At 46.1% G+C, this 13,496-nt stretch overlaps 2 pseudogenes; both read left to right on the top strand.

The window, feature by feature from the left end:
- The first annotated feature begins 6,736 nt into the window (after positions 1–6,736).
- LOC121046814 lies at positions 6,737–9,985 on the top strand (annotated as a pseudogene).
- A 1-nt stretch (position 9,986) lies between these two features.
- LOC115327312 lies at positions 9,987–13,240 on the top strand (annotated as a pseudogene).
- The last annotated feature ends 256 nt before the right edge of the window (positions 13,241–13,496 follow it).

Genomic DNA, 13,496 nt, shown 5'->3' with positions numbered 1-13,496 from the left:
AACGAAACCTCTGCTACGCGAGCAAAAAGAAAAATAGGAAAAGAAAAAGCGCGGAATGATTGTTACCAAACTTCCTGATTGCACCCGCCTGCGCCGCCAAAAAAAAAACACAATGTTTCCTGCTTCAAAGTCAACTTAAAGTCAACCGAGATCTCTGTAGGTGCATATATATTATGTGTATCCTGATAAACGTTTTTAACATTATTTTAAATATAAAATTTTGCTGACACAGCACGCTCTCCCATAGAGTTCCATGCAAATCCGTTTCCGATTTTTTCCTTTCGCCGCAGCGTCCTCTGTCGCATATCGGGGGTACCCGCAAGCAGATGAGCACAGAATCCGGTCACGGCGCTGGGGTAGACTCCTATGGGCCGTTACGCCACCTGTCTATCTTACACCCTGGTTCACGGGGGCTTCGTCATAGATATGAGTGTTACGACCTTGCGCCCTGTCAAACGATGCGCCGAGAAGCTCTGACTGTCTACCGTTCCTTCTTCCTTCGGAAAAATCTGCCCGCGACCGCGTTGGGACACACGTTGGACCGATCACATGGAGATCGGAATGACCGACTTTCAGGACCACTTTGTGGTCACGCTGGTGCCCATAAAGCCAAACCTCTTGATCCAACGCGTCGGCAGTGACACGAATCACCGGGACACTACTTCGTCTTCGAAGTTCGTGAACTTCGACCTGTTTGTCAGGCGCACCGCGATAGCAGGGTCGAAACCATCAGCCCCGGCTTCGAAGGTCGTTCGTTGCGAAAATCATGCGGGAAACCAGGGGGAATATTTTCCGCCTTAGACATGGAATGTCCCCCATAGGTGAAAGACGGCCGAGGCCACCTTCCGTCCCCTTTTCCCCCTCAAACTGTCGGGCCGTGTGTTTGTAAAACTTTTGTGACATACTCCCAGTTGAAACTCTCCAGCGTCCCTCCCTTCCCTTCCCCTTTTCGTCCCAGCGTTTTTGGAGTTGTGAGAGATTGCGGGAAAATTGTCGCGATTGATTCATTTTCATTGTTCTCACCAAACTCATACGTGTGTTTTTATTGCCGCATCCTCTTGCGTGCATTTTTCTTTCTCCAAGTGGTACATGTATGCATTCTGTTCAACCTTTTTTTTTAGAACTGACAGTGTACCCAGTGAGCCGTACTTATACTTGCTTCGTATTTTTTTGGTACCGTTCTAAGCGTTTTTGAGCAACTTTTTGCAGCGTTTCCCGAAAGTCCGGTTTTATTTTGAAATTTAACTCAAGGTTTGTTTATGCGACCACCATGTTCTTTTAACTGCTGACCAATCCGACAAGTCCTGGCACAGTCTTAGAGGAGACGTGTATAGGTGGTCGCATTTTGCGCGCCGCCGAGACTGCGTTTCGCTTAAAAAATTTGTGTATATGTTCCGGTACGTGTTGAACCTATAGTTTTTTCACCAATGGCGAGGTTGTGTCCTTCCTACGGGGGGTCATTTCCCGCAGGACCTCCCCCTAACCGAAGGGCCGCTGCATTCAGACACACACCCCTACACAGCCTGTATAACTCCTAAGTGCACTTGTCAACGGGTAGGCCGTTTCATAAACTAGATTAGAAGTAGTGCCGTGGACGCGGGCATCATGGCTCAGGGCGTACCGGTGGAGACCGGGGATCATTTTCCAGTGGTTGCAGGGGCTGGCTATGGGGGTCCCAAAAGCGCCGGAGGTTTACGCACACTCTAAAAAGAAAGGGAGGAGAACTGGAGGAAAAAGCGATGTTCCTTTCTGTTGCCTATGGAAGGGAGGAAATCGCACCCGTTCCTCCATATCACCGATTTAGATGCAGCGCCACCTGGTGGCGCTTCAAAAAGGGACGAAAATTCCTCCCCTATGTTCGCGGCGGCAGCGGCGGTCGAACCGCCGCTGTCGTCGCGAACGTGTTCAATGGCGGTGACGGCAACTTGAGGGATTGGTTACCGTCACCTAGAGCAATCCCACTACTGCCCATGCGGGGTGCTAGGAGAGAAAAAGCGGAGCTGCGGGGGCTAGCAAAGATACACTGGCTTAACAAAAAAAAAAAAAAAAAAAAAGCGAGGCGCGTAGCGCGGCGTGCGTCTCGCAAGATACACGCCGTATGTGCCCGCTTCGAGATCGCGCTTATTCATTGTGGATGAAACCTTGCAGCTGCGATAAGTACAGGGGGCGACTTATCTCTGGCATGGCAAGTACGACCGCTTTCGTCGCGTTACTTGCTACATGACAAGTAGACATAGTAACCCTGGAGCGAGGGAACAAAAAAAGGACGGACAGACTCGAAACTATCTATCCTTAACCAGCTCGCCCGCCTATTTGCTTTAACTTCAGTAAAAAGTAGGGCGCACAAGAAATAATCGTCGTAAGCGTGGAATCCTTTTTTCGTTTGATCGCGTAGTTGCTAAGATCACTGCTCTATTGGAGTCGACACGTCTATACGTTCCTAGCCCCGTCACCTCCGCGAGAAACATATACTCTTGAAATAAAGCGTACGTACCATACAGCGAGAGGTAATCCGTGCGGCGTTTATTTCAGTTCTGTGTATAACAGAACGGCATATCCAGTCGATAGGAACGAGCAGTGCGTTGTGGCGAGCAACTTCGTCCGACACACGCTGTAGTCCTTCAACGTCGGGATCACGACCGGCTTGCGGGAACCCGCGATTTATTTTATTTATTTTTTTTCAAAAACCTGAGCCCCGCACAAGAAATGACACTGAAATGACGATTCGGCGTGGAACGAAGCAACGGATCCGGGAGACAAGGTCAACTATTAATTCGGGAAGAGTCCACTTGGAAGAAAGGGTAGTACAGATATTCCATTCTCGTTGCGGGGCGAAGGGGGGGAGGGGGCCGGATCTGCGGTCTTGGAGGAACGGATGATTCACCACAGCGGACGGTTCACCGCCGCTTTTTTGTTTGTGCGGCATCTCCTGCTACTGTGTGCTACATATCAAATAACGCACTCGCAAAAAAAAAAGTAAAGTGAACAAATATTTCCGTCGCACTTTTGTTTTCTTTTATGCGGCCGACTTCGTCCGTTATCCCGCGGTTTCTCTCGTGTCGCGAAACGCGCGGTAGCGGGCTGTAGTACACGACCAAGCCCACCCGGCGTAAAGAACGTGGATCTCAAGTCTACTCGTCGCAAATGTACTGGACGTACTTTTTGAAGGAAGCAACCCTTAGCAAAAAGAGGCCGTACTTCAAACGAAGTTGAAATATATTTAGTACGAATATTCATTTTGTATTTATTCTGTATTATTTTGGCCGCATTCGAAATACGCGCGTAAGGTATTCAGAATACTTTATAAATATGAATCAAAAAATATTTTAAATATACCAAAAATATTATCCCTTCACACTCAAGATGCCATTTGTGCATTAAAAAACGGTTACACAATTTTTTTTTTTACTTTCGATTTTGTCAGCAAATGGTGTCCCTGCGGTATTTGAAGGTACTACTAAATACATCTCACAAAGCTGCATTAGAAACGAGCACAAACACCATGACGCACTGAACAGCTCATTCACAGTCCCGTTGACTGCTCTAGAGCCGTATATAGCCTACATATTGAAGGTAATCATTTTTTCGGTGACCACCTCTGCGCTTATTAAGGTTCCAAGTATTCGATCTTCTCCTCGGGAGTCTGTCAAAGGGGAAACTGTGTTTTGAAGTTCGTGGACGATATCCCTTAGTAAAAGGCATTGATACAACTAATAACAATTCGGCGCAGTCCTTAAAACAATATCCACACAAACGGCTCATAAAATACATGTTATTGCTTCTCTGCGTAGCACCACTATGGACGAAGCAAATCAAGCCAGTATCTTCACTTTAAAATAATGTAAACGACTTTATTTTCGTGAGGACCTAATTCTCGCAAAGTTCGCGAATCGCCTACATTTCCGAGAAATAAGTCCCGTGAACAATTCCGGAAAAATGTAAAAACATTAAAATCTATAATGCGATCCCAGCGCGTCGCGAAAATTAGAATTTGCGAATTATTCCAAAACTCCAACTTTGACCTAAATCGCGAAATATTGAGCCCGCGAAAAATATTATTTTACAGTAGTTGTTTTGCCTTTCCATTTTAGTAGTTGATTATTTGATATGGTAGTTAATATCACTATATTAAAGTCACTATTCGCATCACGTACAATGGTGAGTATACACGTTCAGTGAACTAACATTGTGCTAACAAAACCACGCCAAACGTATCTGTTCACAGCACCTGCTGAAGCTTTCCAGCATCAGCAAATGTTGTGGTTGTAGTTCCCGATTCCCGTTTGTGATTGGTGTGTAAGGAACTGATCAGGTGTGTTCTTGATAGAAAAAAGGAAACAATAACATAAACTGGGCTGATTTATCAGTGCGATGCTCCGCAATTCAGTTGACAAACTAATCAAATGTTGTATTTAGGCGCTTCAGTGTACTCCATATCTGCTTGAAGCGAACTTCTAGAAGGGGAGCTTTTCAATATTTTGGTAGTTTAATTTAAACTACCAAAGTATTGCAGTCAAAAGGTACTTAGAGTATAACACAACAGTATTTACGATTTTCAGGTATTTTAAGAGTATTGTGCACGTATTTTTGATTGCTCCATTTTTTGGGGGTTGGAGTATATTTTGCATGAATTAAATAAATATTTCAAGAAATATATGTGAAAGGTATTTTGCGCCTATTAATTTCGTATTTACATATTTCAAAACGCATAAAGGGAACTTCAGATGTAGTTTCAATAAAGGTATTCTAAAAGGATTTTCAGAAGTATATTTTAGTACTAAGTAAAAAAAAAAAAAAAGAAGTTTATATTTTCGGTCTATTTTTTGTGTACTTAAAATTATGAACTGTATTTCAAATACACTCAAATTAGAATGTGGTACATTTCAAACGTATTAGTTTTCGCTAAGGGAAGGATGAACATAAGCTTACTCGATAATAAATTAACGTTCTATTTAGATAGCGTCATAAATAGAATATTACTAACAATCGCTGCATAACCTTTTATTTTAGCTTTAGTGTCCGAAATAGTTGCTTTGCGTTAGCTCTCGTAACGCTATATTCTGCAACGGGTTGGAAACGTTCTCTAAAACATAAAAACACGGCTCCGCTACGGTATATATAGCAGAGGCCATACCCATAACGGATTGATTAGCCTTATAGAGTTGCGGAAGTGACTGAACGCTTCGTCCTGTTTACTCTAGTCTTTGTCCTGTCGTTTTTTGGCGCTGTATATACTGATCTAAAACTCTCAACACGGGCTTTTTAACTTTCTGACTTGGGCAACATGATGTTTTCAAGGGGTTCCGATACCAAAGTAATGGTTTGTGGGTCCTTATCGCTCCCGGCACTTACTTTTTATGGGAAAAACGCTCCAGGTCAGAAAATTAAAACAATATTAAATTCCTCTAATACGGGTGAAAAAGCATGACCTAAGATGCGTCCTCTGCTCTTGCAAAGAGTCTTGTTTAAACCAGTAATATTTTTGTTTGAAAAATTCATTGAAATTCAGGTGCAACAATTAAAATTAATTATTCCCCCGCCAAAACTTAAAATAGATTACACTGGCTGAACACTCCAATCAAGCAATAGCTCGGTGGTAAATTTCAGCACCAGTGTACTTCATTTCAACACTGCATTGCCAACATGATTCTTCGAACTTATTAAACAAATAATCATTAAATTTTAGTTAATTAGCGTAATGATCTACATTTGCTTTGATCAGGGTGAATTAAGAGATGGGGGCTATTCCAAGAGACAATTGAAATAATGTATGAAGTACGAGTAATATTTGCTACCTCTCTCCGTGTTTATGCGACAAATGATGGCAGTCAACGGCAAAATTGGATTCAAAAATAAGACTGCGATATATAGAGAGAGTGCGAACTTAGCGTACGTGGAGAGGGGTGGGGGTTCGGTGTCGCTCCGTTGTTGCTGTTGTGGGGTGCTTACTTGTGTTTCGTGTATTCTGTGTGTTCAGTGTTGTATGTGTATCTACCATGTAGCGGTCAAGGGTGGGGGACATTGAAAAACAAATTGGCACTTCACCAACATTTTGGATCGATGAATGGATGGATGGATCAATACGGCTGAGCCCTTTGGATCGGACGGTAGCTTACGCCACCTAGCCATTTTGTTTTACCATTTCTGCTTTGAGCGCCATCTGGTGGAAGCTATATGAATTACACAAGGGGAGAAAGTTTCCTCCATTGGGCAAAGAAAGGTGGCAAGTTTCCTCCCTTCTTAAGGGGAGGAACGTTTTGTCCACCAGCAATAATAGGTGGCAACTTTCCTCTCTTCCTAGGGGAGGAAATTTCCTCCCGTTTTGTAGGAGGTAATTTCCTCCCTTTGTAGAGCAATATATGATACTCGCGAGTTCCTCCTTTAAGGGAGGAAGTACTACTCGCTCTTTTTTAGTGCGCACAGACGTAGATGCAGCTTCGGGTGCACCCCCTAGGGTGGTTCCCGTATTCTTAAAATCCGGTGTGATCTTTCGCTGCGCCTGTGTTCGCGAGACACATGTTTCTTGGGTATGGCAAGTTCTCCCTCTCTCTATCGGTTTTAACCAGACTTGTATGTAATCCCTTACAAGTAACAAAATTACTTGTAATCTCTTATATTTATCAGTAAGTTTGTAGTGAAATACATAATTTACAAATTAATTTTAAAGCCTATTGAAAAATTATTTTTTACCGGAATGTTATTTCCAGTAAAAAATATTTCACTGGACTACAGCGGCATGGAGTACCACTGCTACCTCAACAAGAAAAAAGTCGAAGTGTGCGGCGCCTGCAGCCGCATCGGTCATCGCCCGGACGTATGCCCGACCCCTGACAAGCAACAATGCAAAGAATGTGGTGCCCAAAACTCCACGGACAATCATAACTGAAACCCCAGCTGTGCGCTATGCGGCAAAGACCACCCCACGGGAGACACGCGCTGCCGGAAACGCTTTCAGACGCCTTTCCTCATCAAACAGCCCCAGTGGGAGAAACGGCGACAACAGTAGCAAGCACTACACAACCGGAGAGACGGAGACAGAGACCCATTGCTATCAAGTCAAGACGGCAAAAAGACAGCGGCGGCCCAACGCCCCTCTCGATCCAAATCAAGGAACACGGCCGACAGCCGCAAGGCATCTCAATCCAGATTTCCATCGGAACATAGACCCCAAGCAAAACAAGAAATCAAGACCTCAAACAACAACAACAAGATGAGCTGGGCAAGTGCAGTCTCCCAGTGTAAACCCACTATGACAAAAAAACCACCCTCCCCTCATCTCAAAACAGTGAGCTTACTACAATCAAACACATGCTCGAAATACTACTAGCAAAGAAGAGGGTTGGGCAGAAATATTAAAAAAATGCATTTTAATATACAAATACTGGGATACATTAAAATATTGCCTAAAATACTGATACTGAAATATATCTGTAAAATTGTATCGCGATACATATCGGAAATACATTTTAAATAGAGGCAAAAAGTATTTCGAAATACAAATACAGGACTACATGTTAGGGAGGGCAGAAATACAAATACAGAAATACTGATACAGCAATACATGCTTTCAAATTTGTTTGAGAAGCCAAGCGAGATGAAGCTTGAAGTTGGAAGTGGAAGTTTTTGACCCTAAATTAGTTTCCCGTAGGCTTGGCACTTTGCCTTGAAGGTAGTGATTTCGGACGATGAGGAGTCTTCAATGGGCTCAACAAAAAAGTGAAAGCCGTTTACAACTCCCTGTAACGCCGAATTGGAGCGCAGCTCTTGAGGAGGAGGCGGGTAGTGTACTGAGGGGAGGGTAGACCCCTCCTCCTCCTCCTTCTCCTCCTCCTCCCCTCATTCTTTAATATGCTCCGGGGGGTCACGTGACCTCGGGGGGGGGGGGCACGTGATCTCGGGGGGTCACGTGACATGGGGGGTCACGAGACCTTGCGGGTCACGTGACCTTGGGAGGTCACGCGACCTAGGGGGTCATGTGACCTTGGGGTGACGTTGGGAGTGGTCCCGTGACCTCGGGGGTCACGTGACCTTGGGAGGTCCCGTGTCCTGGGGGTCACGTGACCTTGGGTGACCTTGGTTACGCCGACGGCGATGGCGACGCCGACGCCGCTCAAGCCGGAAACGGGCCCCTAAGAGCTGCGCTCTAAAAAAAAAAAAAAGAACGTTCCATACCATCAAGGACTGACCGCGATCCCTTCCCTGACATCCTGTGTGTCTGACGAGAGATGCAAAAAGACTTCGAACCCTCAACAAATTCTAGGTCATCCTAAATCCCATTAAAGCGTCACCACGCCCCTGCCCAATAAGGACGCCCCTGTAAATATTTATCACATGATGTCACGGTCGGATGAACTGGTATTCTTCATCTGTAGGTGTGGCCTTGAACACGAAAGTTTAGCACGCTGCTGTATGAAAGGACAATGCATACTTTCGTTGTAGGTTACCTCGTTGAAGATCGTGTAGGCAGTGGCATTGGGAAATTTTGACAATTGTGGACCACCTGGAGCATCCTGGAACGCGTGTCTTATCTTCTGTTAGGGTTGAAAAAACGATACGGCGGCATCCTTGTTGGGAAGGTCCTTCCTGCCGATCCTCCGCCACCGACACATGGATGACAGTCCCCGAGTTTCGTCTTGCATACTCCAAATAGAGACCTCGTAGATTGCGACCTGATATTGCCGGCCCAGGTGCGAGCTCTCCGAGAAACAGCGCGCTGGAGACGAGTCGCAGTTGTACGAAGTCTGGGTCGGCACAGCGAGGCCACGTCTGACCTCCTTCCTGGGTTTCGAATCACCAGAGCAGCGGGTCACTTTCATGACGGCTGATGACGTACCCTTGAGCCGTGCAATATTACGGGTGCAGCCGCAGACGCATTCGAATATGTGTTGAACTTCACTGCATGAGTCATCCTACTACTTCCAGTCAACCAGCGCCAGGTTCGTTCTGCAACGGATTGCGACTCAGCTTTGCCGGCTGTGTCTACTGTGTACGCTAAGGCAAGAAAGAGGTTAGCAGCGGGCATTGGATGCCGGCAAACAATGACTCAAGAGAACTCTACATAAGGACCTGCGGCACAAAATGCTCCAACTCCAGTCCTGGCACGCCACCTGGTTCGAGTCCCCGAATACGCAACACTTCTCAGAAGAGAGAAGAGCACGCATAGAAAAGTAGTTTGGAGAATCGGAAGGCACCTTGGTCAGCAGGGTAACAATGCCCCAGCATCTCCTTGACCCTAACACCCTGATAAGTAAAAAAAAAACACGTTCGGATTTGTTTTTTTCGGAGGGGGGGGGGGGGGGGGGTGAGGGGGGAAGGGGGGAGTATTTCTCAAGAAATGTAACAAGATACATTCCACCCTTATTGTATAGCGATACAAAGGAACATTACAAATGTATTTCGATACAAGAATACAGATACTGGTGGAAACAAAAAATGTATCGCGATGCAGAAATACAGATAGGAAATGTATTTCTGAAATACTATCGCGATACAGGAATACAGATACGAAATGTACTGCTCAACCCCGGCAGAGAATAAGGCCCTCAAGGCCGAGATCGCTCAACTCAAAGCAACACCGCCGGAAACGGCTGAACCCGCAGATCCAGAAACGACCCCTATAGAAATCGATGCACCTCCGGCAGTTGTAGAACCTACCGCACAAGATGCGGAATCAGATTCCGATATCGAACACCTACCCGCGAAGAGCAGAGCGGTAGAACAAACCCGTCCTTCCCAGGGGATAACCGTCCATGCCGGCAACTTTAAGCGTAACATCAGGGAAGACATGATCATAGATAAAATAACCCGTGTCATTTATCTCAAATTCGAAATAATCCATAAAACCTTCCTCACCATGATCACACAATTTGCCGAGAATTGTAATGCCATAATTACGGCCCTAGAAAACGCCCAACAGAGGCCCAGCGTAGGGCCCATTAAAATAACTAGGCCTTACTGCCGCCCGACTAATGATGGACAGGATTAGCGGTAACCCTAAACAGCAACACCGATTCCTCACTCTATTCAGGAAAGCAATACAAGTAGCGAACAAACAACCCCTAGTCATAGTAGGCGAATTTAATGCGCACTATTCTGCATGGGATTATTGCACCGATCACCGCGAGGGCCGCCTATTGTGGCTAGACACACAGCAGGAGCAACTAACATTGCTCGCAGACCCGACACATCCCACTCGCAAGGAAAACTGCGTCAGCGTAGACACTACACCAAACTTAACCTTCACCAAAAATCCGTCAGGTCCCACATGGCTCAACACGCAAGATAACTTGGGAAGTGACCCATAGTGGCCACCACAATCCGAACGGGTCCCACCAAACCTAAAGGCAAACGACTCCACCTCACAAATTGGGACGCTTTTAGGCAATTAAAGGGAAGCAAGAACGAACCTAGCGTTTCTGAGATACTAGACATAAAGGGATGGGTCGACAGTTTACAACAAAATGTTTTGCAGGCAACCAAAACCATACCACAAGAAGTTTACATCCAGGCGGCAAGTGCCAAGCTACTTCACATGTTGGAAGTAAGAGCTAGCTTACAGAGACGACTAAACCGACATAAACTGAATAGATCCCAGCGCAAACGCCTAGCAATGTTAAACAAACAAATTGAAGACTATGCGCACCAACTAACATGCCGAAACTGGCATAGTGCGTGTGATGGCATGGAAGCGCAAATAGGCATGGCCAAAACATGGCGCACACTCAGATGCCTACTTGATCCCGAGAACAGTAAGACTACGTAGAGGCACATTCTTAGCAAAATAATCCACACCTACCCGGGATCAGACAAAGACCTAATCAATGAACTCAAAAATCGATACCACGGAAACCACCCTAAAATGCCCTTGCCCTCATACACGGGAGACCCAAACCTAAAAATTAACGAGCCTATTACGGCAGCAGAAGTACGCGAGGCCATACATGGTCTACGAATGCACTAGGCTTTGGGTCTAGACAGAGCAACAAACAAAGCCACACGAAACCTGGACAATAATTTCATAGAAGCAGTAAGTATTTCAACAAATGTCAGGAAACTGGCCATATTCCTAAACAGTGGAAGGAAGCTAAAATTGTCATGATACCATAGCCAGGCAAGCAGTTGCAGCTAGAGAACCTAAGACCCATCTCGTTCACCTCCTGCCTAGGCAAACTCCTGGAACACATCATCCTTACTCGCTTAAACAAACACATGGAAGACCACGACCTGTACCCTTACACGATGACTGGACTCAGGCCCAAGTTGTCCAAGCAGAACATTATGCTTCAAATTAAGCACCAGATAATAGAAGGTGATTACAGCTCAGAACTCGATACCCGAGCCATTCTTGGCCTTGACCTAACCAAAGCCTTTGATAATGTTCACCACGGAACCATCCTAACCCAGCTAAACAAACTAGCAATTGGCTTCAGAGCTTACAATTAAATAAAATACTTTTTTAAAGACAGGACAGCCATTATTAGCGTCGGTGGGATTACCTCGGAGAGCATTTCGCTCGGGAAGAGAGGGACACCCCAGGGCTCGGCCCTGTCTCCCTACCTCTTTAATATGACCATGCTATGATTGCCAAGCAAGCTAGTCAAAATCCCTAAACTCCGGCATAGCTTATATGCAGACGACGTCACACTCTGAGCAATAGGAGGAAGTGACAGAGAAATACAGGAAACTTTACAAACCGCGATCGATGTAGTCAGCGAATACGTAATACCTAAAGGACTCTCCTGCTCCCCGCAAAAGTCAGAGTTATTACAGTATAGACCTACGTGCAGAGGTAGAAAAACTTCCTCTATACCCCTCAAATCACGCTCAGATCTCACGGAGAGGACATTCCAATGGTATCGAGCATCAGGATCCTTGGACTCAGAATACAGGCCAATGGACACAACAATGAAGCGATTAAGGCACTGGACTCGCACGTGCATCAAACGACAAGACTCGTTTCGCGCATCGCCAACAGACACCACGGCATGAAAGAAACTAATCTACTCAGACTGGTACAGGCTTTCGTTATAAGGAGAATATTCTACGCTACCCCATTCCCGCAACTAAAGAATGATGAACGTTTCAAAATTAACCACATGATCAAGAGAGCCTATAAGCAGGCTCTGCACCTCACAATTATAACCGCGAACGAAATGTGTGAGGCTCTAGGAAGACACAATACTCTTGACGAGCTCATAGAAGCTCTCGCAGTCCCCGACGGGGCAACATATTCTCCAATTACTTGGGATTACATACAACACAAATTCGGACAAAAGCGGGACATTCCCATTGGGCTCAGAAAACACATACACGTCCCACCATTACCTAAAAACACCCACACTCTGTATAACCAAGAGCGCAGAAAGGAAAGAGCCAGAGCCTTTCAAAAGCGCTTTGCAAATTCTAAAGACGTGGCCTATGTAGACGCGGCCGAGTATCGTGATCAAGACGCCATGGTAGAGTCTGTACTTGATCAACAAAATCAAACCATCGCTGCAAGCTCAGTCATCACAACCTCGCCGGAGGTGGGGGAGGAAGTCGAAATCGCCTTGGCGTGCACTTCATCCTCAACCAAATTAATAGTCAGCGGCTCAAAGTCAGCCGTACGAAACTTCGCGAAATGGCGCAATTCGCCCGAAGCCCTCAAAATTCTGGTCCAGGTACCCGAAACCCGGCGCAGATGGACACAACAAGTTTGGGCACCGGCGCACTCCGGTCTCCCGGGAAACGAAGCTGCTCACAGTGCGGCCCGAGAATCGGCCATCCGCGGCCGCACGACAACCTTTCACGATGAGCAGCTCGAATCCCTTCGTCCTTCAGGTAGGAACCGGATGGTGTCCTATAAGGAAATCCTACAATACTCCAGACAGGGCAGGGGGCAATACCCCGCCGCTCACAAAAACTTAGATAAAAAGCAATCAGTTACTTGGCGCATTTTACAAACGCACACATTCCCAAACTTAGTGACATATAGTCATCTGTATCCCGGGTTATACACAGCAGATTGTAAATTATGCGCAGGTAGGGCCGAACTTCACCACATCATGTGGGCGTGCCCCCTGATAAGTACCGAAAAACGCACCCCAGCTCATTACCTCTTCTTCCCATTACCACCTTAGAGCAGTGGGAGACTGCACTGCTTAGCTCAGACCCGGATCTCCAACTTCGGGTCGTCCAGATGGCCGAAGACGCCGCCAAAGCCCAAGGCCTGGCCGCCGCCTGAGGAAGAAGAGGACGGGCCCTCCCACTCCCCTCCTCCTTGAACCCCATCTCCGACAAGATAACGTTTACTACTACTACTACTACTGGATCATAGAACTCTTTTTTACTTCCGGTAAAGCCGTAATTCACCGGAAGTCCCGGATTTTTCTTTCAGATAACAAATCGATTTTACCGAAATATGGGAATTTTTTCACTTCCGGTAAAGCCGGAACTTAGGGGAAGTCACCGGATTCGCCTGGATTCACCAGAAATTACCGGAAGCCATCGGGTTTGCC

Source organism: Ixodes scapularis, unplaced genomic scaffold (genome assembly GCF_016920785.2).
Source record: "Ixodes scapularis isolate PalLabHiFi unplaced genomic scaffold, ASM1692078v2 PGA_scaffold1__304_contigs__length_218370807, whole genome shotgun sequence".
In the NCBI taxonomy this organism is placed as follows: domain Eukaryota; kingdom Metazoa; phylum Arthropoda; class Arachnida; order Ixodida; family Ixodidae; genus Ixodes; species Ixodes scapularis.
This window is presented reverse-complemented; position numbering and strand designations above follow the sequence as displayed.